Source organism: Podarcis melisellensis (genome assembly GCF_964234715.1).
Source record: "Podarcis melisellensis genome assembly, chromosome: 2".
NCBI lineage: Eukaryota > Metazoa > Chordata > Lepidosauria > Squamata > Lacertidae > Podarcis > Podarcis melisellensis.
The window spans coordinates 115,884,524-115,911,983 of NC_138529.1; the positions used below are offsets into that span (position 1 = coordinate 115,884,524).

Genomic DNA, 27,460 nt, shown 5'->3' on the forward strand with positions numbered 1-27,460 from the left:
GCAGCAGCAAAAACAGCTAATGCTATTCTAGGCTGCATTAACAGGAGTAGGCTTCCGTTTCTGAAGCCGCCTTGCCTTCTGGGTGTTAGAGCTCTGGAGGCGGCGTGAGGGGGAAGTGGTAGCAGGGGGAAGGCAGGAAACGAAATGGAGTGGCCCCCCCAAAAAAAAAATACAGTGAGGAAGGCAAAGAAGAAGACACATGGGGGAAAGCCCCCTTAGCGCGTCATGAGTTTGAGGGAAAGGCTTTAAAGCAACAGCAGGGGAAAGATGGAGAAGCCCAGTGGAGGATGCCTTGCCCCGTGAGAAGCACAGCTTTGAGCATGGCCGCACGGACACACACACAGCACCCGAGCGAGGGCGGGACATGGACGGGCAGGGAGAGCAGCTGGAATTTTGTCACCTCCCTCAGTGAGGACACCCGGAGCGGCCCACACACACCACACTCCCCTTCCTACACCGCTGTTCCTGCCCCAGGAGGGGACAAACTATGCACCCCCTGCTCTGGTCCCCATGATGGAGGCAGGGAGGCAGGGGCACATTCGCTCCACACTCCAGATTCTCATAGCACTAGACGTCCTGGCCCTCCAAGAAGCTGAGTGTTGGGAGATAAAAGGACAGATAAAAGCAGATAATTGTGCAGCACATTTTTTTTTTAAATAATTTATTCATTTTCAATAACAATCTTCCAATTAGTAACAAATTAAAGCAAATCAATCCAAATTACAATAATAACAATACACCAATTATATATTCCAATTATAGAAATTTTCTTGGGACTTCCCATGTTCCAGATGTCTAGAGATGATCATCCTCATTCATGTCTCTGCATTTTCGGTATTTTTCAAATTCAAAGCTAATATTATCAATCCTTATTCTCAGTCTGACCATCCGTTGTTTCTGTGGCTAGCACCTATTGTAGCAAAGTTTCCATGTTGCTAACCCACAAGAGGCATTTTTTAAAAAATCATCTTATTCTCTGTCCAATTATTTGGTATTCAGTCCTCTTATCTCTCATTTGTTCATCAAATTCTCATTAAAGGCACCGGACCTCGTTCCAAAAGTAAAGTTTATAAATGGCAAATCAACAAATTCTCTCTGATGTCTTTTAATGAGCTGGTGTCCGTATATGTCTGCATATATTGCTGTATTGTGGGACATGCTTCCCAGCAGTATATTATATGAAGATTTTTTAAATCCCCCCAGCTCCTCATGGCCCTAGAAGAGCTGGCAGAGATCCAACGCTCTCTGTCCTTCTGTCCACAATTTCTGTCCACAATCATGTATAAAGATAATCCATACAAGCTGATATATTTTAGAACGAAATACACCCCAAGTCCAAAGTAGCTCTTTTCCATAAGAATTCATATTTTTTTTAAACTGCGCAATAATAATCACCATTTTGTTTCCGTCTTCAGCCCGGGCTGCCATATCTGATCTTGTTTTGCCAACTTCTCATTAAAGTTTTCCATTGTGGGCTGTTTATCATGCATTCAATAATAATTTTCGCCAGTTGTGTTTTCGTTTAAGTAATTAATTTATTTCTGGCTGAGCTTCGCCAAATCATGATGTAAGTATGAAAAGATAGTGGTTGCTCACCTCCTTAATCCACATTTCAAGATGAGAGTCTGTTTAAAGTCCAAAATTCAACATCCAATGACTGTATAATTTAGCAGTTTTTTTCTTTTTTTCTCCTCCATCTGGAACATGCCTGTTTTTTGTCCGAATATTATTATTTTAAAAAACAGGTGTCTCCTGCGTGTAGGAGTGGCTCTGGAGAGTGCCAGCCATGCTGTGCTCTTAGACCTAGCGTCCCTGCTGCTCGCACCTTGATGCGAGCCAAAAGATCACTGGTAATCTGCGGGTCTGTGAGACAGTCCTCCCCCACCCTGGGAAGTCTGCCAGGGCTAATTACCCCCATATCAACCCTGAATTACTAGCACAGCTGGAGTCCATTCGGGTGGGAGGCAGCCATTTCTCACAGCAAGAGACCGGAAGTCCCTCATTGTGCAGCACATAATTGAACTATGGAACTCACTGCCATTGGATGGCAACCAACTTAAAATGATGGAATTGCAGAGTTGGAAGGTACCACAAGGGTCACCTAGTCCAGATCTGTGCAATGCAGGAATCTTTGCCCAATGTGGTGCTCAAGCTGGTGACCCTTAGATTAAGAGTCCAGCACTATCCAGAGGACACCCCATTTGATGCCCCCGATATACAGAATCCAGCTTGTAAATAAGGAATGTCAATGCATTAACCCTAAACACATCGCGAAGGCCCCTGACAGTCACCTAGTCCCACCCCCTGCAGTGCAGGAATTTTTTGCCCAACATGGGGGTCAAACCCACAACCCTGGGATTAAAAGCCTCGTGCTCTGCCAAATCAGACATCTCAAAATGGAAAAAAGATTGAAGGTGAGGAAAATATGATTATTGGGACTGTTAGAAGTGTGTCTTTAAGAAGTAAGCTGCAGAAGGAATTCAGGGGAAAGGAAAGGAAACGCAGAGCCACAACAACCCATTTTTGTTCGGTTATTTCTGCTGGTTTTGACTGGAATGAATCCTCTCTAAGGGCCCTTGAAAAACTACCCAACGTGCTCTTGGCGGGTAAATGTTTTTTATGTCCGTCACTCTGGTCTGGAGAGAAACTCCTGCTGGGCCTGAGAGGCAGATTTCGTCTCCTCAGGAGATAATGAGGTGGGTTTTATAATTTCCCCACAGACGAAAGAAAGGGAGGAGGGTCTCTCCAGAGAACGAGGCTCCTGAGAACGTGTAGAGTTCGGCTCCTGAGTCAGCGTCATAAAAAGACACACGTCCCCCTTCATAGTCCAGAGTCACCCGGATCCTCCTGGGCTTCTCCCTCAGGGACAGAGGAGAGTCAACAAGGGAGGTGCAGGCCACATACTTGCCTTTCCACTTCCCCACAGCCCAGATCCCTTCCTCAGGACTGAAGTAGTAGAGGCCCTTTCTCCTCACAGACATCCTGGCAACCCCCATAGCCCACAATTCCCCACTTTCCACTTTGACTTCCCAGAAATGTCTGCCTGCTGTGAATCCCTCACATCCCAACACACAAATCTCGTGGCTGAATTTCTCAGGATTGTCGGGTAGGGCTTGCTCTTCGTCTCCATATATCACGCTTTTCCGATCCTCCGACAGGATGAGTCTGGGATGGGCTGTGTCTGGATCTAGAGTGACATTTGCTGTTGGGGAGAAGATGAGGGAGAGAGAAGGTTAGGCAGAGTCAGCTGAGACACAGAAATGGACATCCTGATAAATAAATAAATAACACCCAAAAATCCCAGATTCCCTTTCAGATCAAGGGGATTTCTTTGCATCACATGCTAGACTGAGACACCTGACTCTCATCAGAATAAATATATTCCTTGTTGGTTTTTAAATCAGTTTTCTCCACTTATGTTCAATCCGTTTGTATTGTGCCTGCCCTCCTCTCAACCCAGGCATTTTCTAAGAGGAAAAACCACCCAGTAAACCTTTTACTCATCTCTTCTGTGTTATCTAAGGGGAAAGAGAGGAGAATTGGAGGCAGGAGAGGAGAGAAGATGATTTCCTCTGACAATCTCTGTGGGAATTGGCCTTTGGGGAACTCTGGGCTGGGCTGGGAGATGAGGACCCCCCTGTTATAAATAATAATAATAATAATAATAATAATAATAATAATAATAATAATAATTGCATACTGCCCTTCATCCATAGGTCTCAGGGTGGTTCACAGCATAAAAATACAACATAAAAATACATATAGGCCTCACCTCACTTTTGCGGGGGTCACGTTCTGGGCCCTTGTGCCCACAAGTGAAAATCGCGTTAAGTGGGGAGCCTGTTTATTCCTGCTCTCCATCTCTCTCACCCACTTGGTCTCTCCTTCCTCCCAACCATCTTGGAAGTCTAGGCCTTGCCGCCAAGGAAGAAGAGGCAGGTGGCAGGGCAATTTTACAAAGGACTGTTATTCCAAGCTTCTCATTTGGAATTAATATATACCATAAGACTAGTTCCCTGGGAGAAGGGGGAATAACTCAAAAGGTTACCAGTCAGGGGCTGAGACAGTCATGATAGGCGAGTGTAAAGGTAAAGGGACCCCTGACCATTAGGTCCAGTTGCGGATGGCTCTGGGGTTGCGGCGCTCATCTTGCTCTATAGGCCGAGGGAGCCGGCGTTTGTCCACAGACAGCTTCCGGGTCATGTGGCCAGCATGACTAAGCCACTTCTGGCAAACCAGAGCAGCGCATGGAAACGCTGTTTACCTTCCCGCCAGAGCGGTACCTATTTATCTACTTGCACTTTGACGTGCTTTTGAACTGCTAGGTTGGCAGGAGCAGGGACCGAGCAATGGGAGCTCACCCTGTCACAGGGATTCGAACCACCGACCTTCTGATCGGCAAGTCCTAGACTCTGTGGTTTAACCCACAGTGCCACGGTTGCCATATTTTGAAGAGCAAGAAAGAGGACACTTCTACTTTTAACTATGGATCGCTATGATGACTCTCATTTTAAATACCCCTACTCTATGTATTTATGTACTATATGCATTTCCGTGCGCTGCTCTAGTTCGCCAGAAGCGGCTTAGTCATGCTGGCCACATGACCCGGAAGCTGTACGCCGGCTCCCTCGGCCAATAAAGCGAGATGAGCTCCGCAAGCCCAGAGTCGTCCGCGACTGGACCTAATGGTCAGGGGTCCCTTTACCTTTTTACTCTATGTAGGCTATAGAAGCTGTGATATATTCCTAGTAGCAATGCTCTTAACTTTCAACAACCAAAGAATAATAACAATAATAATACATATTGCTCCCTCACTTGCCACATGAAAGTATTTGGGCTCATATTCACATGTTTGTGAACATAAGTGTGTGTGGCAATCACACAGGGTCCCCGGACGTTTGACGGTCTATTGATCCCTGTGCCACCACTGTGATTGCTTCCCCACTGCCACCAACCCGTTTCTTTTGGGTACACACAGAGTCCAGACGGTTGTTAACATTAAACCAAATAAACAAGTTTATTTTATAAGCATTAACAAGTTGATGGTTTCAGATAATTTTTCTTGTCAGTTTCTTAACCTTAGTTTCTTTACCAGCCTATACCTTTCTAATACCTTCTAACTGATTATCCCAACTGTTTAACTGACTCCTCTTAACAGATTCTCTCACTCTCTCACATCAAACTAGCCCAACCCACAGACTTATCCTTCCTCTCCCTTCTCTAACTCCAGACTGACTTCTTAACTCTAACTTTAACTCCTCCCCTTGGGTTCCTATTGGTTAATCATTTTACACTTAGTTAACCCTTTCCTTATGACCCAGTATGATGTCACACACCTAGGAGGGCAAACACCACAGCGTGCACAGAATAATTTATTAAACTATTTGACACATATGTATGGACTCTACTTAAAGGAAGGGAAGTTAACTCTTGCCTTCTCCAAGATCTTGTAGCTGAGCCAGCGTCCTTTTAGTTCAGCCACAAGAGAAGGGTTTTATGCAGTATGTCGCTAGCTCAAGATGCTGCTCTGTTGTGATTCTCTGCTGCAGATTAGTTTAGCCAGGTGCCTTAGATCTAAGGCTAAAGCTCTGTGCTTTTCCTCACAATCAAACAGTATATAAATTTTATGAAATAAAGCAAAATCTATAAAATTGAGGGGGAAACCAGGATACTAGTCTATAGGCAGGAGTGAAACTCAGGCTGGTGTGCAGATTCTTTGCACGGACAAGCTCTGCCCCTAATCCAAGCCTTCAAACCCCTCCCAGTTCATTCATGGGACAAAGAACCCAAACACCTCTAGAGGACTGTTATTGACGCCATTGATGGGGGTCCCAAAGTCTGCAGAGCAGACGGTTCAACACCCATGAAATATCAGTCCCCATGCCTCCTGTGAAATTGTTCCTCTCTTGGAAATTTACCTTTCTGAAGCTGTTTTCTGAATAGCAGAGCATCTGAGGAAGCAGAAAGATATAAAGTGTAAGGGCAACACTCTTTCACCAGAAATGAATCTCCATACAAAAGTAAGACTTCATAACATGGCATCCTTAAATTCAAGTACAATTATTAAATAGTAGAAAAAATAATTAAAAACAAGAAAATCATAGGAAGAATCTATGAAAATAACTAAAGCTTTAAAACTCAGCAATCATAAAGCAAGCTTACAAATAAGAAAATAGAAATATTCAGCATGAATCCTGCTGGTCTCTGAACTTTGTCCCTAAATTGGGCACTACATTGGAGGACTGGAGGGGAGGCAGAGCAAGAGGAATCCCGTAAAAGGAGGCAGAGGGGAGATGGAGGCAGCCTTCACATCTTCCCCAAGTAAAGTGGTGGGGGGAATTATTAAAGCAAAACTTGTGAAACAACAGCCCAGTACCGGCAGAGCTCTCAGGCAAAGGGAACTCCTTCCTCACAAACCTTCTACAAATCTTTAAGGTTCTTCACAAGCATAGTTGTGCTCTTCGGGGCTCATGTGCTCTTGCTTCCACTCTCAATGGGGGAACTCTCAGGAGATCTTGAAGGCCAAAGCCCTAGATATGGCAGCTGCAGGGGGACGTCTGAGGAGGAGACGGCTCAGGCCTTGGCTCCACGGCTGAGAAAGAAGCCTGAGCAGGAGGCAGAGGGGGAACTGGGGGCTTCTTAATGCCCTTTGACTCCATTCAGAGCAGGAGAACCTCCAAAAGGACAAGCCCAGATTGTGCAGACAGGGAACCACAAGGAAAAGGAGGTTTTGTATAGCTGTAAACAGATGCACATGGGAGGAAAAAATCCTGACTTTGCTCTACACTCTGGTCCAGGCTTTCTTTACAGGATCCAGCGTCACAATATACATGGGCCATTCTGGGCGACAGGAAATGAAGGCTGGAGCACCAAGAAGGAAGGCATCCTGGGGTTACTCAATTCCATGCAATAAGAGCCTGGCATGTTCAGTTCTGAAGGAATAGAAATCACCTTTCAATTGTTTCACTGCATTCTCTACAATGTGATTTAGATCACAGGATTCCAAGATCCTGTTCCTCATCTCTGGAGGGAAAGCCAGTGGCTTCTCTGGACTCTCTCTTTCCTCATACCTGGTGAAAAGAAAAACAATGAATGGCCCCATTGTGGCCCCTTCTCCCTAATTATTGCAGGAGATCTCAATAACATGAACAAAGTGGAAGTTTATGTCCCAACAGGTTTATTTCCACCACAGATGAGACCTCAGTCCAAAACCCCTGAGGACAGCTGTCAGTGGCTTCGTAAGGATGCTCAACAGCACAAGGGACAGAATGTAACCCCAAGCGACACCACCGGAGGGCTCCCATGGCTTCAAACTATGCTGCCCCCTAACAACTTTCTGGGAAGGTCCCAGGACGGAAGAACCAAACCCCTGAGGTGGAATGCCTGCAACCCTTCCCTCCCTGAGCTTCTCCAGAGGATGTGAGTGATGTCCAAAGCTGCCAAGAGTTGGGCGGCTGCTACTTGGACAAGATGCTACTTGGACATTGAAATCTGTTGGTACATCCTAAGCTCTTCCCAAGCATCTTTGGCACTTTCTCTTCTAGATGTTTGAAATTACCACAAAGTCCATGAACAGAAAGTGCAAGAGAAAGAAAAGAGCCCCCATCCCTTTGTGAAGGGATGTGGGGAGGGAGGGAGGAGGCAGCTGACCTTGAAACTTGGAGGGAGAATTGGGGGGCTACAAGTTCAGAAGAGGGGGCTCTACTTTTACCTGTCAGGTGCTGCAGGGAGTGAGTCCTACAGTCTCCCCCCGCAGCCCCTGGAGGGCCATGTCTGAGGTCCTTGCATCTCAGCTTCAAAGAGTGATGCTAATGGAAATGAGCCAGATCCACTTACCTCTGCAAGGTGCCTCTCACATCCTAGAGGGGAAAAGAGAAGGGAATTCACTGCACACCACAGGCCACACTAGGAAGACCCCCTCAGACCCTGGCCCTCGGAAGTCAGTCTGCCTGGGACACGCCAAGGTTTTGGGTAGGAATGGCTAAATCATCCAGTTTTGGTTTTTCACAGCTTTTATTTTTCCAATCTGAAATTATGAATTTTTCCAATATCAAGTTCTCCACATTTCCACATCAGTTTGCAATTATTTTTAATCCTTATGAAAATCCACCAGCATTTAAGGGAATTTCACATTTATGGATTCAATAGAAGATTCCACCCCATCTACTGTCTTACAGCTTGGAAACCGCTGTCTCACGCACATGGAGTTCTTTAAGTGCTTGCCACACACCTCTAGCTGTCTTGATTCCCCTCACATACGGCAACTGGGAATCTTCCAGCCCCAAGACAATTGTGGCCCTTGCTCTTTGGTCTTTATCGAGGTCTTCATCATCAGGCTTCGCAGGAAACTTACTCACCACTTGCCAGAGACGATCCCTCTGCAGCACTGCCTGCATGCGTTCCGACCACAGCAAGTAATTGGAGTCATTCAGACGCTCAAAAGCCATCTGAACTGGTTGTGAGGCCATCTTGAGAGCGATGTCCCTGGAACCCGGAACCAGCTACTCACGACCACCGAGAGAGAGAACAGGAACCACAGCACCCAGCACTCACACGCTGCAGCTGTTGTCCTTCTGTCCGCTGCGTCACCAGCTCACCACGGTCAGGAACCAGCCAGGAACAACAACTTCTGGAACTACTGGAACCAATGCCGTTGATGCTGACACCACCGCAACTCAGGCTGGCAGCACAATGCCCATAACCTCATGGAACTTTGAAGTGTCAGGCATAGCCCTATTGGCTTTAGCCCAAACGTAGCAGAGTTTTCCTGCACAGCGAAGAAGCTAGTTGCGGCAGTAATGACTAGTCAGCTAGACTCAGAATAACTATTTACAGGATTTATTAAAAAGGAGAAAATAAAACCAGCAGAGTTTCTGCATTCAAATAAAAGCAAAATAAATCCTCTCTTTCTCTCTCTCTCAAAACCATACACAGCACTTCTACTCCTAACACACCTCACATCAAACTGAGCTAGCAATCCCTAGTTAAGAGTTGAATGCTGGTCGTTAACCAATCAGAGTAAGCAGTTTCTAGGTCAAGCTGACCTGGGCTTTCTGCCAAGAGTAAATTGACACTGCCTTGAGTTAATTGTTTGAAGCCAGAATCTGCAAGTTTCCCATGAGAATCAATTAACAGAAACTGAACACCATCTACTGTCTTACATTATAATTTATTCACTTTAATCCAGTTTGCATTGTGCAATTCAGACGTAAACAAGACTACAGGATAATACTACCAGGGCACTGTCCCAAATGGCCTTCCACAGAAGTCCCCAAATTTCAAATGCTATTTTCCAACTGGAAATAAAAAAGCACCTGCAATATAAAATGCCTCCAAAGGGGCAATAAAACAATTCCCTGTTTCTTTTCTTTTTTTAATACTCTTTATTACATTTTAACAATACAGACAGAAAACACAACAAAAAAGAAAACAAACCACAAACACAATACAGAAAAAAAGAAAAAAGAAAAAACATTTCAATAACACAACCTTACTTTCCTTCACTTATTTCCTCGACTTCCTCACACCTCCCTCCTTAGTTTCAACAAATCCTTTCCCTCTTTCTTTCTCTTATATCTCAATTATACATAACATAGTTTTCTTAACCTTATTTTAACCTTAAAGCTAAAGCTTAAAAGTACTTAACTTCTGATAACATTTCTGCTAAATCCATGAAGTGTCAATCCTCCGTTTTTCTATCCCTCAAAAGAAATTTTTGTTAGTTTCATATAAACCTTCAACTTAATATATACTTTAAAAAGAACTTTAAATTTCCAATCTTCTTCCCTCAGCTCCCCCCCTGGTTTCAGACACTGCCAGTCCTATCCGTCAATTCCCTGTAGTCCTTCAATCAGGAAATCTAATGTCTGATGCTCTTAAGTCCCCTCCAGGCCCCTTCTGCGGGTTTTCTTAATGTTCCTTGATGTCAAATAACAGATCACAGGAAAATTCCATCCTGATGTTGCAATCGCATCTTTTGAGCAATCCAGCCAAACCTTCATGGCCAAAACCAAAGTCATATTTCAAAATGTCTCCAAGTCCAAGAGCCCCCAGATCCCCTACTTCCTCCAGACGCCAACAGTCTGCAAATTCTTGTGTAGTAAAATCTTGCCAACTTTCCATCTTCACGCCACTTTTGAACAGTCCAGCTAAACCTTCATGGCCAAAACCAAAGTCATATTTCAAGATGTCTCCAAGTCCAAGAGCCCCCAGACCCCCAACTTCTTCCCGACACCAACAGTCTGCAAGTTCTTGTGTAGTAAAATCTTGCCAACTTTCCATCTTCATGCCAGACCAGGATCCAATTTTCAAAATCGGACTTTCACCAAATTCAGTCTTAAGCATCCTCAATTCGTAGTCCTCAATTTGTTTCTGTGGGACTGACATTCTCACTTGTGATGTTTCGGACTCTGTAGCAGCAGCCGCAGCCAAAGTAGATTCCTGTGACAAATTAGTCTTCGTGCTCATTTCTTGTCTGTGCTCAGGAGTTTCCTGTTCCCAATTGTCAGTTTTTAAAATCCTGTCACTGAGTTTCTTATGTAGTTCTTCCAGCGAGTGATTTATCTTGAACAATAAGTTCACAATTTCTTCAGTAAGCAACATTTTAAATGTTTCAAGGTCAGTCTCTAGTTTCCCAGAGTGTTATCTTTCCAGCTGGCACTCACTCCTGCAACAGTATCAAAGTTCTCCCACTAGAGGGACACAGTTTCCATTTGTATCAATTTTAAGTTACTTTTCTCCATCTTGAAAAACAGAAGAGGACGGAAGAGACTTTGTATTTTTACTGATTGTCAAGTCCATTCTAACAAAAAAAAAAATCTTTTAAAATAAGTCTCCAAATTTCAAAGGCAGCCCGTTCCCAGGCTCAGAGCTGTGGTTTTTTGATTTCATAGAGCTTGTTAAATTCAAAGTTTCCCCCCTACTTCTTCAAAAGGGGGGTTTGCATTTTAAAACGATGAATATTAAAACCTTTATCAAAACCTTTCAGGATTTTAGCTTGTAGGGTCTTTGTTTCGATCTATATACAAAAAGCGGAAGGTGGACTTCCTATTTGAGCCTTCCCGCGTAGCTGCCAAATTAATTCTTTTATATCCTCCAATTCAAATTAAAATCCTTTTTGACCCTATTTTCTTTTAAAATCTTCTGATTTGTTCTACTCACGGGTAGTTGCTTTTAGAATCAAATTGTCCATAGGAAAAAGTCAGTGCTCTCCGGCAACGGCTGTGCGGCTTCACTCCGTGAAAGAAGCAGTCTGTTCGCAGCACCGCACCGCTCGCCCTATCTCGCTCCGGAGACCCGAAAAATCGAGGTCTCCCCACGAGTAGGGGGGTCGCAAATGGTGCCCGCCAAACCCCAAGTTCACAGGCTTCACCCGCCTGTGATTTTTGGAGGGTCCCCGCTTTCGCCGCAGTGCGGGACCCGATCTCACGGAGCTAGTTCCTCTGGAGATCAGAGGAGCTCCGCCATTTGCCGATGGCGCCAACCCGGAAGTCCCAAAAATTCCGTGTTTCTTTGGGCGCACCCACACTTCTGCTTTTCCTGTGCCCAGAAAACACGAGTCCAAGTGGTTTTGCCTTTGCCCTGCCGCTTTCCCTCAGGAAAAACCTGCTCCTTGGTGCAACATCAAAGCAAACAGTCCGGAGAAAAGCAGGCTGATGTTTGTTCTAATTCAGCAGTAAACAGCAAGGTTTTTCTGGAGGAAAGGGGTGGGACAAGCAGGGCATATCCGCACCAGGGTGCAAAGATCCCTCCGGTGCCCCCCCTTTCCCAGAGTTGTCGACCTTTTTAAGGAAAGGTTCCCCTGAGTTGTCAACCTTTTGATCAATGTGGAAAATGAATCAACCCACTAAAAGTCAATGTATATCAAACATTTCCTCAATGGAGCCACGGTTAGTTTGCTTTCATCTCATTAACACATACTGTAAGCTTCAAATACCAGTTAAGAGATTTTGCGTACTATTCGTCAGATAAGGTTGTTTACAGGAATAGAATTCACAACAACAAAAATGCCTGCCCCTAGCACATTTCACCAGAATTAAGATTGCCGGAAGAAATATCAACAACCTCAGATATGCAGATACCACAACCTTGATGGCAGAAAGTGAGGAGGAATTAAAGAACCTTTTAATGAGGGTGAAAGAGGAGAGTGCAAAATATGGTCTGAAGCTCAACATCAAAAAAACGAAGATCATGGCCACTGGTCCCATCACCTCCTGGCAAAGAGAAGGGGAAGAAATGGAGGCAGTGAGAGATTTTACTTTCTTGGGCTCCATGATCACTGCAGATGGTGACAGCAGCCACGAAATTAAAATACGCCTGCTTCTTGGGAGAAAGGCGATGGCAAACCTAGACAGCATCTTAAAAAGCAGGGACATCACCTTGCCAACAAAGGCCCGTATAGTTAAAGCTATGGTTTTCCCAGTAGTGATGTATGGAAGTGAGAGCTGGACCATAAAGAAGGCTGATCGCTGAAGAATTGATGCCTTTGAATTATGGTGCTGGAGGAGACTCTTGAGAGTCCCATGGACTGCAAGAAGATCATACGCATCCATTCTTAAGGAAATCAGCCCTGAGTGATCACTGGAAGGTCAGATCCTGAAGCTGAGGCGCCAATACTTTGGCCACCTCATGAGAAGAGAAGACTCCTTGGAAAAGACCCTGATGTTGGGAAAGATGGAGGGCACAAGGAGAAGGGGACGACAGAGGACGAGATGGTTGGACAGTGTTCTCAAAGCTACAAACATGAGTCTGACCAAAGTGCGGGAGGCAGTGGAAGACAGGAGTGCCTGGCGTGCTCTGGTCCACGGGGTCACGAAGAATCGGATACGACTGAACCACTAAACAACAACAAGCACATTTCACAGCTTCAGCTGCTACAGACTGTCACTGAAAACAATGCATTGATCAGTCTGAACCATGTCAAATAAACTATGGAAGTAGCATATCCACAACACAAACTTTATTCAAGTCTAATTCCATAGTGGGTACCATCGGAAGGAGCCACTACTCCCAGCCTGTGAAAAGTAGTGGAACCTGGCTATCAGACATTTTAAAAATGTGATAGTTTACAGGTGAAACTCAGAAAATTAGAATATTGTGGAAAAGTTCATTTATTTCAGTAATTCAACTTAAAAGGTGAAACTAATATATGAGATAGACTCATGACATGCAAAGCGAGATATGTCAAGCCTTTCTTTGTTATAATTGTGATGATCATGGCGTACAGCTGATGAAAACCCCAAATTAACAATCTCAGAAAATTAGAATATTAAATGAAATCAGCAAAACAAGGACTGCAAATAGAGCAATATTGGACCTCTGAGAAGTAGAAGCATGCATATGTACTCAGTACTTGGTTTGGTCCTCTTTTGCATCAATTACTGCCTCAGTGCGGCGTGGCATGGGTGCTATCAGCCTGTGGCACTGCTGAGGTGTTATGGAAGACCAGGAAGCTTCAATAGCAGCCTTCAGCTCTTCTGCATTGCTTGGTCTCATGTCTCTCATCTTTCTCTTGGCAATGCACCATAGATTCTCTATGGGATTCAGGTCAGGCGGGTTTGCTGGCCAATCAAGCACAGTAATCCCATGGGCAGGTTTTGGTACTTTTGGCAGTGTGGGCAGGTGACAAAGTCCTGCTGGAAAATGAAATCAGCATCCCCATAAAGCTCGTCTGTGGAAGGAAGCATGAAGTGCTCCAAAATCTCCTGGTAGACGGCTGCGTTGACCCTGGACTTAACGAAGCACAGTAGACCAACACCAGCTGATGACATGGCTCCCCAAATCTCTTTTCTGATGAGAGCAGCTTTTGCATCTCATTTGGAAACCAAGGACCCAGAGTCTGGAGGAAGAATGGGGAGGCACACAATGCCAGATGCTTGCAGTCCAATGTGAAGTTTCCACAGTCTGTGTTGATTTGGGGAGCCATCATCTGAGCCCCTGCACTCCTTGCATAAATGAGAGGGGCACATAAAGGATTGGAGGCAGCCTTCTCCTGGAGCCTTGGGCTGTTCCTGCCACCATCTTACCTGCAGGAGTTCACTCGCTGGCTGCTGACTCTTCTCCTCCATCTCCTGGATGATCATCTCAAGAGAGGAGAGTTTCCTGGAGAGTCTGGCCAGCTGCTCATCCCTTCTCCCTGCAATCTCCTTCTCCACCTCTTCCATGTCAGTCAGCAGATGTTTTTCCTGTTCTTCCAGGAACTGGCGCAGTTCTCTGAATTTCTCCACAGTCTTCAGCCTCTCCATTTCTGTTAATTTCTGCAAGAAAAGAGGAGGTCTGAGTGTGGAAGGTGCTCAGCCTTCAAAACATCAGGAAGAGAATTATGAGAATTCCACAGGGAGGACACTTCTGATTTTAAACTGCTGTTTCTGTTGACTTCTATTTTGCAGAGGGCTACAGCCTAAAGGAGCCTTTTTTCTAGCCATAGATATTGCCTGCATGTTTTTGAGCATGGCATAACCAGAATTCTAAATTGTTCAGAGAACATCCATGGACGTAAAACACCCCTCAGTTTAGACTGCGGCCATTTAGGTGTAGGAAGGCAACAGAAACATAGGAAGAGGAGGGCAAAGTACAGAGTTTATCCCCATAGCTCCCCCATTTTCTTTAAATGTTCAAAGTGGCCTCAGTTTCCTAAAGATGAACAAGAGCACACATTTAGAAAGACATCTCTTTAGTAATATTTATGGTAAATCAGGATTTGTATTGAATTGCTTCCACCCTCTCAGCTCACAGGTCCTCAGGCTTCTCCTTCACTGCTTTTCACATAATAAGTGACAATGGGAAATAAACTCAATTTAGCTGCATTCAGAGGTGAACTTACCTACTTTACAATTGCTGGAAAAATATGGGGACCAAAACAGAACAGCCCTTTGAAATTCATACCTCTGAATTTTTCATGGTTGACCCAGCCAGGTAATGTTCACAAAAAATGGATTTATGAGGGTAAAGTACATATCAAAATATTTATACAAGGAGGTAGCTACCCTAACATCTGATTCATTTTCAGAACAATAAATTAATAAACAAACTGATATGAAAAAAGGAGAAATGGGGAGAAGCTGAAATGGGCAGATTTCCCCATCCCTCCTCAGTCCTGACTCGACTCTTCAAGTGCTTGTTCCCTCCCTAGTAACAATAGAGACACTTACAAGGAGGTCTTTGCTTTCCTTGTCCAGGGCTGCTTGACAGGCCAGAATTTCCCCTCTCTCTTTCCTCAGAATCTTCAAGCGGCTACAGATCTCTCCCTGAAAAGAAAAGGAAAAACTCAGGTTTGACTGAGACACACAGAGAGGAGGTGAATAGTATGCTGGCTTCTTGTGCCCAGTGGCCTTGCTATAATAGCAAAATACAGTCATACCTCGGGATAAATACGCTTTAGGTTGAGGGCTTTCGGGTTGCGCTTCACGGCGACCCAGAAGCGATGGAGCACATTACTTCAGGCTTTCGCCGCTCGCACATGCACAGACGGTCAAAATGACAACGTGCGCATGCGTGGAAGCGGCGATACGCGATAAGTGCACGCGCAGACACGCTATCACATCTTACATTCTGTTCAGGATGCGAACAGAGCTCCAGAACGGATCCCGTTCGCATCCTGAGGTACCACTGTACTGTAGTTTACTGGAGAAAATAAAAGTCCAGAAATTTTCAACCTTTTGGGGTCCACAGCTCCCTGGACCAACTGCCTTCTTTCTGCGGTGTCCTTGTGGGGCTCAGGATCCCAGTTAGGTCACCCCTTGCTTGCAGAGCTGGCATTATAGTAGAACAAGTGAATTTTTGTTAAGAGATAAAAATGCATTTTTAAAAGTTTCTTCTGAAGCTGAATGAGAATTTTAATTTTTTTATATATATAATAGTTCTGGTCCAGTTCTGAGTTGTCATGGAAAAGTCATCTTTCCCTCTAGTCTTTGCAGATGCTACTCTGAACCACGGAGTCCTTTGCCATTTGGGGTGGGAGGAGATCCTCAGCCCCCCCCCCCACTGAAACCTCATTGCACAGGCTCCACAGCACCCCCCAGAAACTCCCCACCAGTAGGTGCTTCCACTCCCCACTCCCAAAACTGCTTCCAACAGATACTTGGGGGGGGGATCCTGCACCATCTGGTAATTCCTAGCCACCAGTCCCTCATCCCCCCACAGCTGATCCCTGGCTGCTATCTGCTTTGCAGGGCAATGAGGAAGCATCCTGCTAGCCAAAGGAGACACTACTTAGTTGTATACAGTGGTACCTCGGGTTAAGTACAGTACTTAATTCGTTCCAGACGTCCATTCTTAACCTAAGAACTTAATTTGTTCCGGAGGTCCGTTCTTAACCTGAAACTGTTCTTAACCTGAAGCACCACTTTAGCTAATGGGGCCTCCCGCTGCCGCCATGCGATTTCTGTTCTCATCCTGAAGCAGAGTTCTTAACCCGAGGAACTATTTCTGGGTTAGCGGAGTCTGTAACCTGAAGCGTATGTAACCTGAGGTACCACTGTATGTGCAATTTACATTTGTAGTGTTGCTGGGGAATGTGGATGAGGTTAACCCTTTCTCTCCCCGCCATGGTACCAGTTCAAATCTTCAAATCCCAGACCTCAGGCTTCCCCTGGGCTGCTTTTTACATAATAAACCACCACCAATTCATGCCATGCCTACTTTGGACCTGAGAATTAAAAAGGAAACCTCCCAAGAAGAACCCAAAGCTATTTCTCCCCCTCAAGATCCAGGGATCTCCTACCTTGTATTCCTCGGAAGCCTCCTCCAGAGGAATCACATCGTGGTGTTTGTGCTCCTTGGATCTGTCACACACCACACAGATGGGGGCTTCATCCTCCTTGCAAAAGAGCTTGAGGGGCTCCTGGTGCTTCTCGCAGACTCCTCCTTTCCCTCCTTCCTCCTTTCCCTCTTGAAGGCTGAGATTCTCAATTAATTCTACTAAGTTTGCCAGTTGCCGGTTGCGGATGAGGCTCCTTCTCTGGACTCTTTCTCTGCACTGAGGGCAGGAAGCCTCTGCCTGAGATTCCCCCCAGAACAGGATCAGGCAGGATCGGCAGAAGTTGTGCCCACACTCTGGGATGGTCACTGGATCCTTGAAGTAATCCAGGCAGATGGAGCAAGTGGCTTCATCATGGAGACGCTGGATGTGACCCTCAAAAGCAGCCATGGCTCCCTCGCACCGAAGCTCCGAGTTAAGTTTCACTTTCTCAGTTTTCAGCTGCTGGGAGTTTCCCTTCCTGGAAATGACTCAGAAACTCAGTCACCACGTGATCTTTTTTTAAAGATCAGTTCCTGAATGTTTTTTCAAGTAGCAGTGACTGCTCCTTGATTGCTTCCCATGCCTTTGACACACAAGCACAAACACACAGGTACCTAGTAAGTTGTGGTATTCATACTGTAACATTTTCATTCATAGGCTTCCTTGTCATTTTTGAATTGGAGAAAATCTGCTGCTGCCCTAAATGGACGGGAGTTTTGATTTAGCAAGGGGTGTCAGCATTTCGCTCCTCCATTGCTGGATGTGTGATTGCTATATCACATGTCTGTGTTTACTTTCTAGGCTTGGAAAGTGTGAGAATGGAAGTCAGTCTTATCTCTTCCGCTGTACAGTAGTACCTCAGGTAACAGACGCTTCAGGATACACACTCCGCTAACCCAGAAATAGTACCTCGGGTTAAGAACTTTGCTTCAGGATGAGAACAGAAATTGTGTGGCGGTAGCGTGGAGCAGCAGGAGGCCCCATTAGCTAAAGTGGTGCTTCAGGTTAAGAACAGTTTCAGGTTAAGAACGGACCTCCAGAACAAATTAAGTTCTTAACCCGAGGTACCACTGTACTGTACTTTTGTACGGTTCCCCACCACCACCACCTCTCTCTTGGAGAAGAACTGAGAGGACGCCATGGTTGCTTTGTCCTGTATATATTGCTTAATAAATACTTAGAATGCTACACTCATGCTCCACAATCGTTTCTGCTATACTCTGCTGATAGAGTGCGCATATTATTTTGATCGGTGTCACTACTGCGCGTCATGAATATTTGAAAACCTCCCGGGGCGGCGCTGCATCAGGAAGACGCCCGGAGAGGTTTGTCTAATCCCGGGGGGGTGCGTGTGCCCCCAGGCGTATTCCCACAAGGGGGACCTGATTCCGTGAAGTCCTAAAAGTCTAGCTGCTGATTCTAACTTTATCCGTTTTTAGCATGCTGGCAAAAAACTTTGGATTGAAATAGATGCTTTTAGTCTTGCCAACCTTTTTATGGGCTTTTTATAGGGTAGGGGTGGGGGGTGCAGGGTTTGTGTTTATAGAACCAAAAGAGGCAATGGCCCCCACCCAAATTTGGGAGCCACTGGAAGTATCTGGGCTACAGGAATCTGCCAAGAGAACCATCATTATTATTACCATCACTAAACCATCAGTAAACTACTGTTTCAAGGCAATTTACACACAGTTGAAAACAGTTTTAAATCGGACTTCCGGAGGCGGCGCGAAACAGCAATGGCGGTCCTCTTCGTATAGTGAAGAGGGGCTCCGCGGAAAAGGGTCGTCCGCTACGGCAAAGCGGAGACCCGCTAAGAAAACCCACAGGTAGAGTGAGCCTGTGGTCGTGGGACTCGGCGGGCACCAAGAGCGACCTCGGAAACGAAGAAGGGACCCCGTAAGGGGCTCCGGAACGTGGAGGGGGTAGCGGTGCTGTGAGTTCATCGCTCTTTCCGCGGAAGTGAAGCCGCGCTGCTGCTGCTGATGAGCGCTGACCTTTCTTCCTTGAACATTCGATTTGAAACAACATACTCGTGAGTAAGATTTTTGAGATTTGTGAATCTAAATTTCTGAAATTCGGCTGAAAGCGGGAGACGTTAAAAGGAAGTCCGTCTTCCGGCTCTGTTTAAAATACCAAGCAAAGAGCTATAAAGCTGAAGCGCTGAGAGGGGCTTTAAAAGAAGTTGGAGTATACCTTGCAAATTCGGATTGAAGTATATAAAAGCCAACAAACTTTTCTTTATAAGTGGATATAGACTGCGACCTCGTTCCCCTTGTTATTGTGGATTACAAAGTTGCAAAACCCAGCTCTCGGACTGTCTGGATACAAAAGAACCACCAGATTGCAGTAACTGTGTATAAAGTTTTAATGCTACATTGGGGCTACTTTTGAGGTTACAAATAAGGAACTGTTGCATGCACCACTGTTAAGAACATTTATTCTCTGCAAGTTTAAAGTGAACTTTTGAAGGCTTTACCCCTTGGGTTTTGTTTTTCTTTAACTTTTAAATTTGGGAACTTAATGGTGGAAACTTTCTACTTTTTTCCTCCTAAACTTTTGGGGAGCTCCCCCTACTGGATTGTGGAATACCTAGTCTCTGGGAACTGCTGATTGTTTTTGCAAGTCTTCTGCCTGGATGTTTATGTTTCGGTTTGTCTTTCCCATGGGATTTACAATTTGACCTTGATACATGGACAGCTGTGGAATGAGCGGTGCCGCAAAAACAAGGGCTGCCAAAAAAGCAAAACAAACTGAGCTATTGCAATCAACTCTGCCTGTGCAGCCTCGCAGATCATCTGTCCCAATTGTTACAGGTCTGCAAGAAGGAGAACCCAAACAGCCAGCTTTTAGGGACATGGCCGCAGGAGGGCTGGACCCAGTATCTAAAGAAATATTGGACCAGCTGGCTGCTTTAAATAAAAAAGCAGATGAACAGGCGTCTAAGTTTGACCAAGTGACAGCTACAATTAATAAACTGACTGACCAAGTTGCTCAAAACACACAGGCAATCGGAAATCTCCAATCAACAACAGCAGAAAATCGTAAACTAGCTGAAGAAGCAAATTTAAAAGCAGACCAAAATAAAAAGAGAATAGAGGAAGTAAGAGGAGAAGTAAGACCACTGAGCAGACAGATCAACGAACAGCAAGCCTATCTGTCCATGGCAGAATTGAAAAACCGGGAAAGCAATCTTAGGCTTAGGAATATACCAGAACTTGAGAAAGAAGATCTGATCGGCTACTTGACGGCAGAAATATCAAAGTTCTGGGGTATTGCAGAAGACAAGGACTTTAAAATCGTCACCGCTTTTAGGCTGGGAAGAGTGTCTAAGAAGGATAAACCAAGAGATTGCTTGGTCATTTTGAGATCCAAGCAAGAAAAAGACAACATACTCGGCCTTCATTTCAAAAATACATTGGTGATCCAGGGAAGGACAGCAGAAATCTTCAGAGATATACCGAAACAACTGTTGGATTTAAGAACCATATATAAAGACCTCGCAAGTCTATTGAGAAACAACACAATTCCTTATAGGTGGGAATTCCCTCAAGGACTATCCTTCAGTATCAAAAGGAAAAAAAGTGAGAATCAGATCAGCAGAGGACCAAGAAAAGTTCCTGAACGATTACGGGGAGGACCTTCGGAAAGGAGTAGCAGGTGCCTGGCCACCACCTCCGTCTGGCTCAACACCGTTCCCACCTCCAGACATTGACGACAAGAAAGACACCCCTATTGGCTGACAAATTGATTCAAGATGTCTCTGCAGCTATTTAGTTGGAACATTCACGGTGCAAATTCCCCTGAGAAAAGAAAAAAGATCTTTCATATATTGAGAAAGGAACAATTGGACATTATTTGTTTACAAGAAACACATGTGACTAGGCTCCATAGGAGAGTTTTAATTAATAAAAGACTAGGCCAAGAATTCGTTTCTTCAGACAAAGTCAAGAAAAGAGGAGTAGTGATCTATGCAAAGGAGAACCTAGCACCAAAGTTTATATTTAAAGATGAACAAGGTAGAATCTTGGCAATTGAAATACAAACACAAGGAGAAAATTTTTTGGTAGTAGGAGTATATGCACCAAACGAGGGGAAATCGGAGTTTTACAAAAAGCTGCATGAGATAATGCTGGATCATATAGACTATACTAACATCATTTTAATGGGAGACATGAATGGGGTTGTCTCCACCCACATGGATAAGTCACAAAACCAAAATTTGTCTAAAGATGGCAGACTACCCAAAACCTTTTTTGAATTGACAGACAATATGGACTTGATTGATATTTGGAGGACAAAAAACCCACTAGGTAAAGAAGGGACTTTCTTTTCTGAGGCCCACCTTTCATGGACAAGAATCGACCAAATCTGGATAACTAGAGGACTGGCACCTAAGACTAAAAAAATAGAGATCTGCCCTAAAACCTGCTCCGACCATAACGCCTTGAAAATGGACTTGAGACTTACGCCGGCTGGATCCTTCAGATGGAGAATGAATGACACTTTGTTTAGAGATCAGGAGATTGTGAAGAAGGCCCAAAAAACGTTGAAGGATTATTTTGAAATCAATTTGAATACTTCGGTGGATAAGAAAACAATCTGGGACGCGAGTAAAGCAGTTATGAGGGGGTTCCTGATCCAACAAAATTCTATCAAGAAAAAACTCTGGAATGGGAAAAAAGATAGGATATTAGAGAAGATAAGAGATGGTGAAAAGAAGCTTAGACTCAATCCAAAGTCAAAAGAAGTGTTAAGAGAAATTAAGTTTCACCAAGCACAATATGCGAAATTGATAAATCAAGAAGTTGAATGGAAAATTAAACAAATGAGACAAAGATCGTTTGAATCAGCAAATAAATGTGGAAAATTATTAGCATGGCAGTTGAAAAAGAGACATAAATTGAACTTCATCACCAATCTAGAGGTTGATGGGGAAAGTATTCAGAAACCAGAAGAAATTAGAAAGTGTTTCCAGAGATATTTTAAAAAATTGTTTACCCAAGGCCCACAGGCAGAGGCAGAGATAAATCAATTCATAAAAAGTAACGGACTGGAAAAATTATCTCAAGACAAACAAACAACCCTGAACTATAGAATAACACAACAGGAAATCGAAAGTGCCATTCAGAATATGCAATTAGGCAAATCCCCAGGCCCAGATGGACTTACCTCCAAGTACTATAAGGTTTTAAAAGACTATTTGACCCAGCCATTAATGGAGGTATGTAATCAAGTTATGGAGGGGAAGGGGGCGCCGGAATCGTGGAAAGAAGCATTCATCACCTTGATACCAAAATTGGAATCTGAAAAGACTCAACTTAAGAATTATCGTCCTATCTCACTCCTGAATGTGGATTATAAAATTTTTGCTGATATCCTGGCAAGTAGACTTAAGAAAGTTTTAAATGAAGTAATTCATAAAGATCAAGCAGGCTTTCTCCCTGGTAGACATTTGTCTGACAACACCAGGAATATCATTGATGTTTTGGAGTTATTGCAGACAAATATGAATACGAAAGCAGTGCTAATATTTATAGATGCAGAGAAGGCCTTTGACAATATATCTTGGAAATTTATGAAGAGAAATTTGGAAGGGATGGGAGTGGGAAGGGCGTTTCAAAATGGTATAGAAGCAATCTATTCAGAGCAAAAGGCTAAATTAATAGTGAACAATGTGGTGACAGAAGAGTTTAGAATTGAAAAAGGAACACGACAGGGGTGCCCCTTATCACCTCTGTTATTTATTTCTGTCCTGGAGGTATTGCTGAATATGATAAACTATGGAAGTAGCATATCCACAACACAAACTTTATTCAAGTCTAATTCCATAGTGGGTACCATCGGAAGGAGCCACTACTCCCAGCCTGTGAAAAGTAGTGGAACCTGGCTATCAGACATTTTAAAAATGTGATAGTTTACAGGTGAAACTCAGAAAATTAGAATATTGTGGAAAAGTTCATTTATTTCAGTAATTCAACTTAAAAGGTGAAACTAATATATGAGATAGACTCATGACATGCAAAGCGAGATATGTCAAGCCTTTCTTTGTTATAATTGTGATGATCATGGCGTACAGCTGATGAAAACCCCAAATTAACAATCTCAGAAAATTAGAATATTAAATGAAATCAGCAAAACAAGGACTGCAAATAGAGCAATATTGGACCTCTGAGAAGTAGAAGCATGCATATGTACTCAGTACTTGGTTTGGTCCTCTTTTGCATCAATTACTGCCTCAGTGCGGCGTGGCATGGGTGCTATCAGCCTGTGGCACTGCTGAGGTGTTATGGAAGACCAGGAAGCTTCAATAGCAGCCTTCAGCTCTTCTGCATTGCTTGGTCTCATGTCTCTCATCTTTCTCTTGGCAATGCACCATAGATTCTCTATGGGATTCAGGTCAGGCGGGTTTGCTGGCCAATCAAGCACAGTAATCCCATGGGCAGGTTTTGGTACTTTTGGCAGTGTGGGCAGGTGACAAAGTCCTGCTGGAAAATGAAATCAGCATCCCCATAAAGCTCGTCTGTGGAAGGAAGCATGAAGTGCTCCAAAATCTCCTGGTAGACGGCTGCGTTGACCCTGGACTTAACGAAGCACAGTAGACCAACACCAGCTGATGACATGGCTCCCCAAATCTCTTTTCTGATGAGAGCAGCTTTTGCATCTCATTTGGAAACCAAGGACCCAGAGTCTGGAGGAAGAATGGGGAGGCACACAATGCCAGATGCTTGCAGTCCAATGTGAAGTTTCCACAGTCTGTGTTGATTTGGGGAGCCATCATCTGAGCCCCTGCACTCCTTGCATAAATGAGAGGGGCACATAAAGGATTGGAGGCAGCCTTCTCCTGGAGCCTTGGGCTGTTCCTGCCACCATCTTACCTGCAGGAGTTCACTCGCTGGCTGCTGACTCTTCTCCTCCATCTCCTGGATGATCCTTTCAAGAGAGAAGAGTTTCCTGGAGAGTCTGGCCAGCTGCTCATCCCTTCTCCCTGCAATCTCCTTCTCCACCTCTTCCATGTCAGTCAGCAGATGTTTTTCCTGTTCTTCCAGGAACTGGCGCAGTTCTCTGAATTTCTCCACAGTCTTCAGCCTCTCCATTTCTGTTAATTTCTGCAAGAAAAGAGGAGGTCTGAGTGTGGAAGGTGCTCAGCCTTCAAAACATCAGGAAGAGAATTATGAGAATTCCACAGGGAGGACACTTCTGATTTTAAACTGCTGTTTCTGTTGACTTCTATTTTGCAGAGGGCTACAGCCTAAAGGAGCCTTTTTTCTAGCCATAGATATTGCCTGCATGTTTTTGAGCATGGCATAACCAGAATTCTAAATTGTTCAGAGAACATCCATGGACGTAAAACACCCCTCAGTTTAGACTGCGGCCATTTAGGTGTAGGAAGGCAACAGAAACATAGGAAGAGGAGGGCAAAGTACAGAGTTTATCCCCATAGCTCCCCCATTTTCTTTAAATGTTCAAAGTGGCCTCAGTTTCCTAAAGATGAACAAGAGCACACATTTAGAAAGACATCTCTTTAGTAATATTTATGGTAAATCAGGATTTGTATTGAATTGCTTCCACCCTCTCAGCTCACAGGTCCTCAGGCTTCTCCTTCACTGCTTTTCACATAATAAGTGACAATGGGAAATAAACTCAATTTAGCTGCATTCAGAGGTGAACTTACCTACTTTACAATTGCTGGAAAAATATGGGGACCAAAACAGAACAGCCCTTTGAAATTCATACCTCTGAATTTTTCATGGTTGACCCAGCCAGGTAATGTTCACAAAAAATGGATTTATGAGGGTAAAGTACATATCAAAATATTTATACAAGGAGGTAGCTACCCTAACATCTGATTCATTTTCAGAACAATAAATTAATAAACAAACTGATATGAAAAAAGGAGAAATGGGGAGAAGCTGAAATGGGCAGATTTCCCCATCCCTCCTCAGTCCTGACTCGACTCTTCAAGTGCTTGTTCCCTCCCTAGTAACAATAGAGACACTTACAAGGAGGTCTTTGCTTTCCTTGTCCAGGGCTGCTTGACAGGCCAGAATTTCCCCTCTCTCTTTCCTCAGAATCTTCAAGCGGCTACAGATCTCTCCCTGAAAAGAAAAGGAAAAACTCAGGTTTGACTGAGACACACAGAGAGGAGGTGAATAGTATGCTGGCTTCTTGTGCCCAGTGGCCTTGCTATAATAGCAAAATACAGTCATACCTCGGGATAAATACGCTTTAGGTTGAGGGCTTTCGGGTTGCGCTTCACGGCGACCCAGAAGCGATGGAGCACATTACTTCAGGCTTTCGCCGCTCGCACATGCACAGACGGTCAAAATGACAACGTGCGCATGCGTGGAAGCGGCGATACGCGATAAGTGCACGCGCAGACACGCTATCACATCTTACATTCTGTTCAGGATGCGAACAGAGCTCCAGAACGGATCCCGTTCGCATCCTGAGGTACCACTGTACTGTAGTTTACTGGAGAAAATAAAAGTCCAGAAATTTTCAACCTTTTGGGGTCCACAGCTCCCTGGACCAACTGCCTTCTTTCTGCGGTGTCCTTGTGGGGCTCAGGATCCCAGTTAGGTCACCCCTTGCTTGCAGAGCTGGCATTATAGTAGAACAAGTGAATTTTTGTTAAGAGATAAAAATGCATTTTTAAAAGTTTCTTCTGAAGCTGAATGAGAATTTTAATTTTTTTATATATATAATAGTTCTGGTCCAGTTCTGAGTTGTCATGGAAAAGTCATCTTTCCCTCTAGTCTTTGCAGATGCTACTCTGAACCACGGAGTCCTTTGCCATTTGGGGTGGGAGGAGATCCTCAGCCCCCCCCCCCACTGAAACCTCATTGCACAGGCTCCACAGCACCCCCCAGAAACTCCCCACCAGTAGGTGCTTCCACTCCCCACTCCCAAAACTGCTTCCAACAGATACTTGGGGGGGGGATCCTGCACCATCTGGTAATTCCTAGCCACCAGTCCCTCATCCCCCCACAGCTGATCCCTGGCTGCTATCTGCTTTGCAGGGCAATGAGGAAGCATCCTGCTAGCCAAAGGAGACACTACTTAGTTGTATACAGTGGTACCTCGGGTTAAGTACAGTACTTAATTCGTTCCAGACGTCCATTCTTAACCTAAGAACTTAATTTGTTCCGGAGGTCCGTTCTTAACCTGAAACTGTTCTTAACCTGAAGCACCACTTTAGCTAATGGGGCCTCCCGCTGCCGCCATGCGATTTCTGTTCTCATCCTGAAGCAGAGTTCTTAACCCGAGGAACTATTTCTGGGTTAGCGGAGTCTGTAACCTGAAGCGTATGTAACCTGAGGTACCACTGTATGTGCAATTTACATTTGTAGTGTTGCTGGGGAATGTGGATGAGGTTAACCCTTTCTCTCCCCGCCATGGTACCAGTTCAAATCTTCAAATCCCAGACCTCAGGCTTCCCCTGGGCTGCTTTTTACATAATAAACCACCACCAATTCATGCCATGCCTACTTTGGACCTGAGAATTAAAAAGGAAACCTCCCAAGAAGAACCCAAAGCTATTTCTCCCCCTCAAGATCCAGGGATCTCCTACCTTGTATTCCTCGGAAGCCTCCTCCAGAGGAATCACATCGTGGTGTTTGTGCTCCTTGGATCTGTCACACACCACACAGATGGGGGCTTCATCCTCCTTGCAAAAGAGCTTGAGGGGCTCCTGGTGCTTCTCGCAGACTCCTCCTTTCCCTCCTTCCTCCTTTCCCTCTTGAAGGCTGAGATTCTCAATTAATTCTACTAAGTTTGCCAGTTGCCGGTTGCGGATGAGGCTCCTTCTCTGGACTCTTTCTCTGCACTGAGGGCAGGAAGCCTCTGCCTGAGATTCCCCCCAGAACAGGATCAGGCAGGATCGGCAGAAGTTGTGCCCACACTCTGGGATGGTCACTGGATCCTTGAAGTAATCCAGGCAGATGGAGCAAGTGGCTTCATCATGGAGACGCTGGATGTGACCCTCAAAAGCAGCCATGGCTCCCTCGCACCGAAGCTCCGAGTTAAGTTTCACTTTCTCAGTTTTCAGCTGCTGGGAGTTTCCCTTCCTGGAAATGACTCAGAAACTCAGTCACCACGTGATCTTTTTTTAAAGATCAGTTCCTGAATGTTTTTTCAAGTAGCAGTGACTGCTCCTTGATTGCTTCCCATGCCTTTGACACACAAGCACAAACACACAGGTACCTAGTAAGTTGTGGTATTCATACTGTAACATTTTCATTCATAGGCTTCCTTGTCATTTTTGAATTGGAGAAAATCTGCTGCTGCCCTAAATGGACGGGAGTTTTGATTTAGCAAGGGGTGTCAGCATTTCGCTCCTCCATTGCTGGATGTGTGATTGCTATATCACATGTCTGTGTTTACTTTCTAGGCTTGGAAAGTGTGAGAATGGAAGTCAGTCTTATCTCTTCCGCTGTACAGTAGTACCTCAGGTAACAGACGCTTCAGGATACACACTCCGCTAACCCAGAAATAGTACCTCGGGTTAAGAACTTTGCTTCAGGATGAGAACAGAAATTGTGTGGCGGTAGCGTGGAGCAGCAGGAGGCCCCATTAGCTAAAGTGGTGCTTCAGGTTAAGAACAGTTTCAGGTTAAGAACGGACCTCCAGAACAAATTAAGTTCTTAACCCGAGGTACCACTGTACTGTACTTTTGTACGGTTCCCCACCACCACCACCTCTCTCTTGGAGAAGAACTGAGAG

General features: G+C 44.7%; 1 pseudogene across 1 annotated transcript; it reads right to left on the reverse strand.

Annotated features, from left to right (window-relative positions):
- Nucleotides 1-2,466: 2,466 nt before the first annotated feature.
- On the reverse strand, nt 2,467-26,823 carry LOC309361241 (E3 ubiquitin-protein ligase TRIM11-like; annotated as a pseudogene). The gene is made up of 9 exons (XR_014173447.1): nt 26,310-26,823; nt 24,739-24,834; nt 23,419-23,844; nt 16,721-17,255; nt 15,150-15,245; nt 14,025-14,255; nt 7,837-7,859; nt 6,952-7,070; nt 2,467-3,202 (listed from the first exon to the last, which is right to left on the reverse strand). The product of XR_014173447.1 is annotated as an E3 ubiquitin-protein ligase TRIM11-like (transcript).
- Nucleotides 26,824-27,460: the final 637 nt, after the last annotated feature.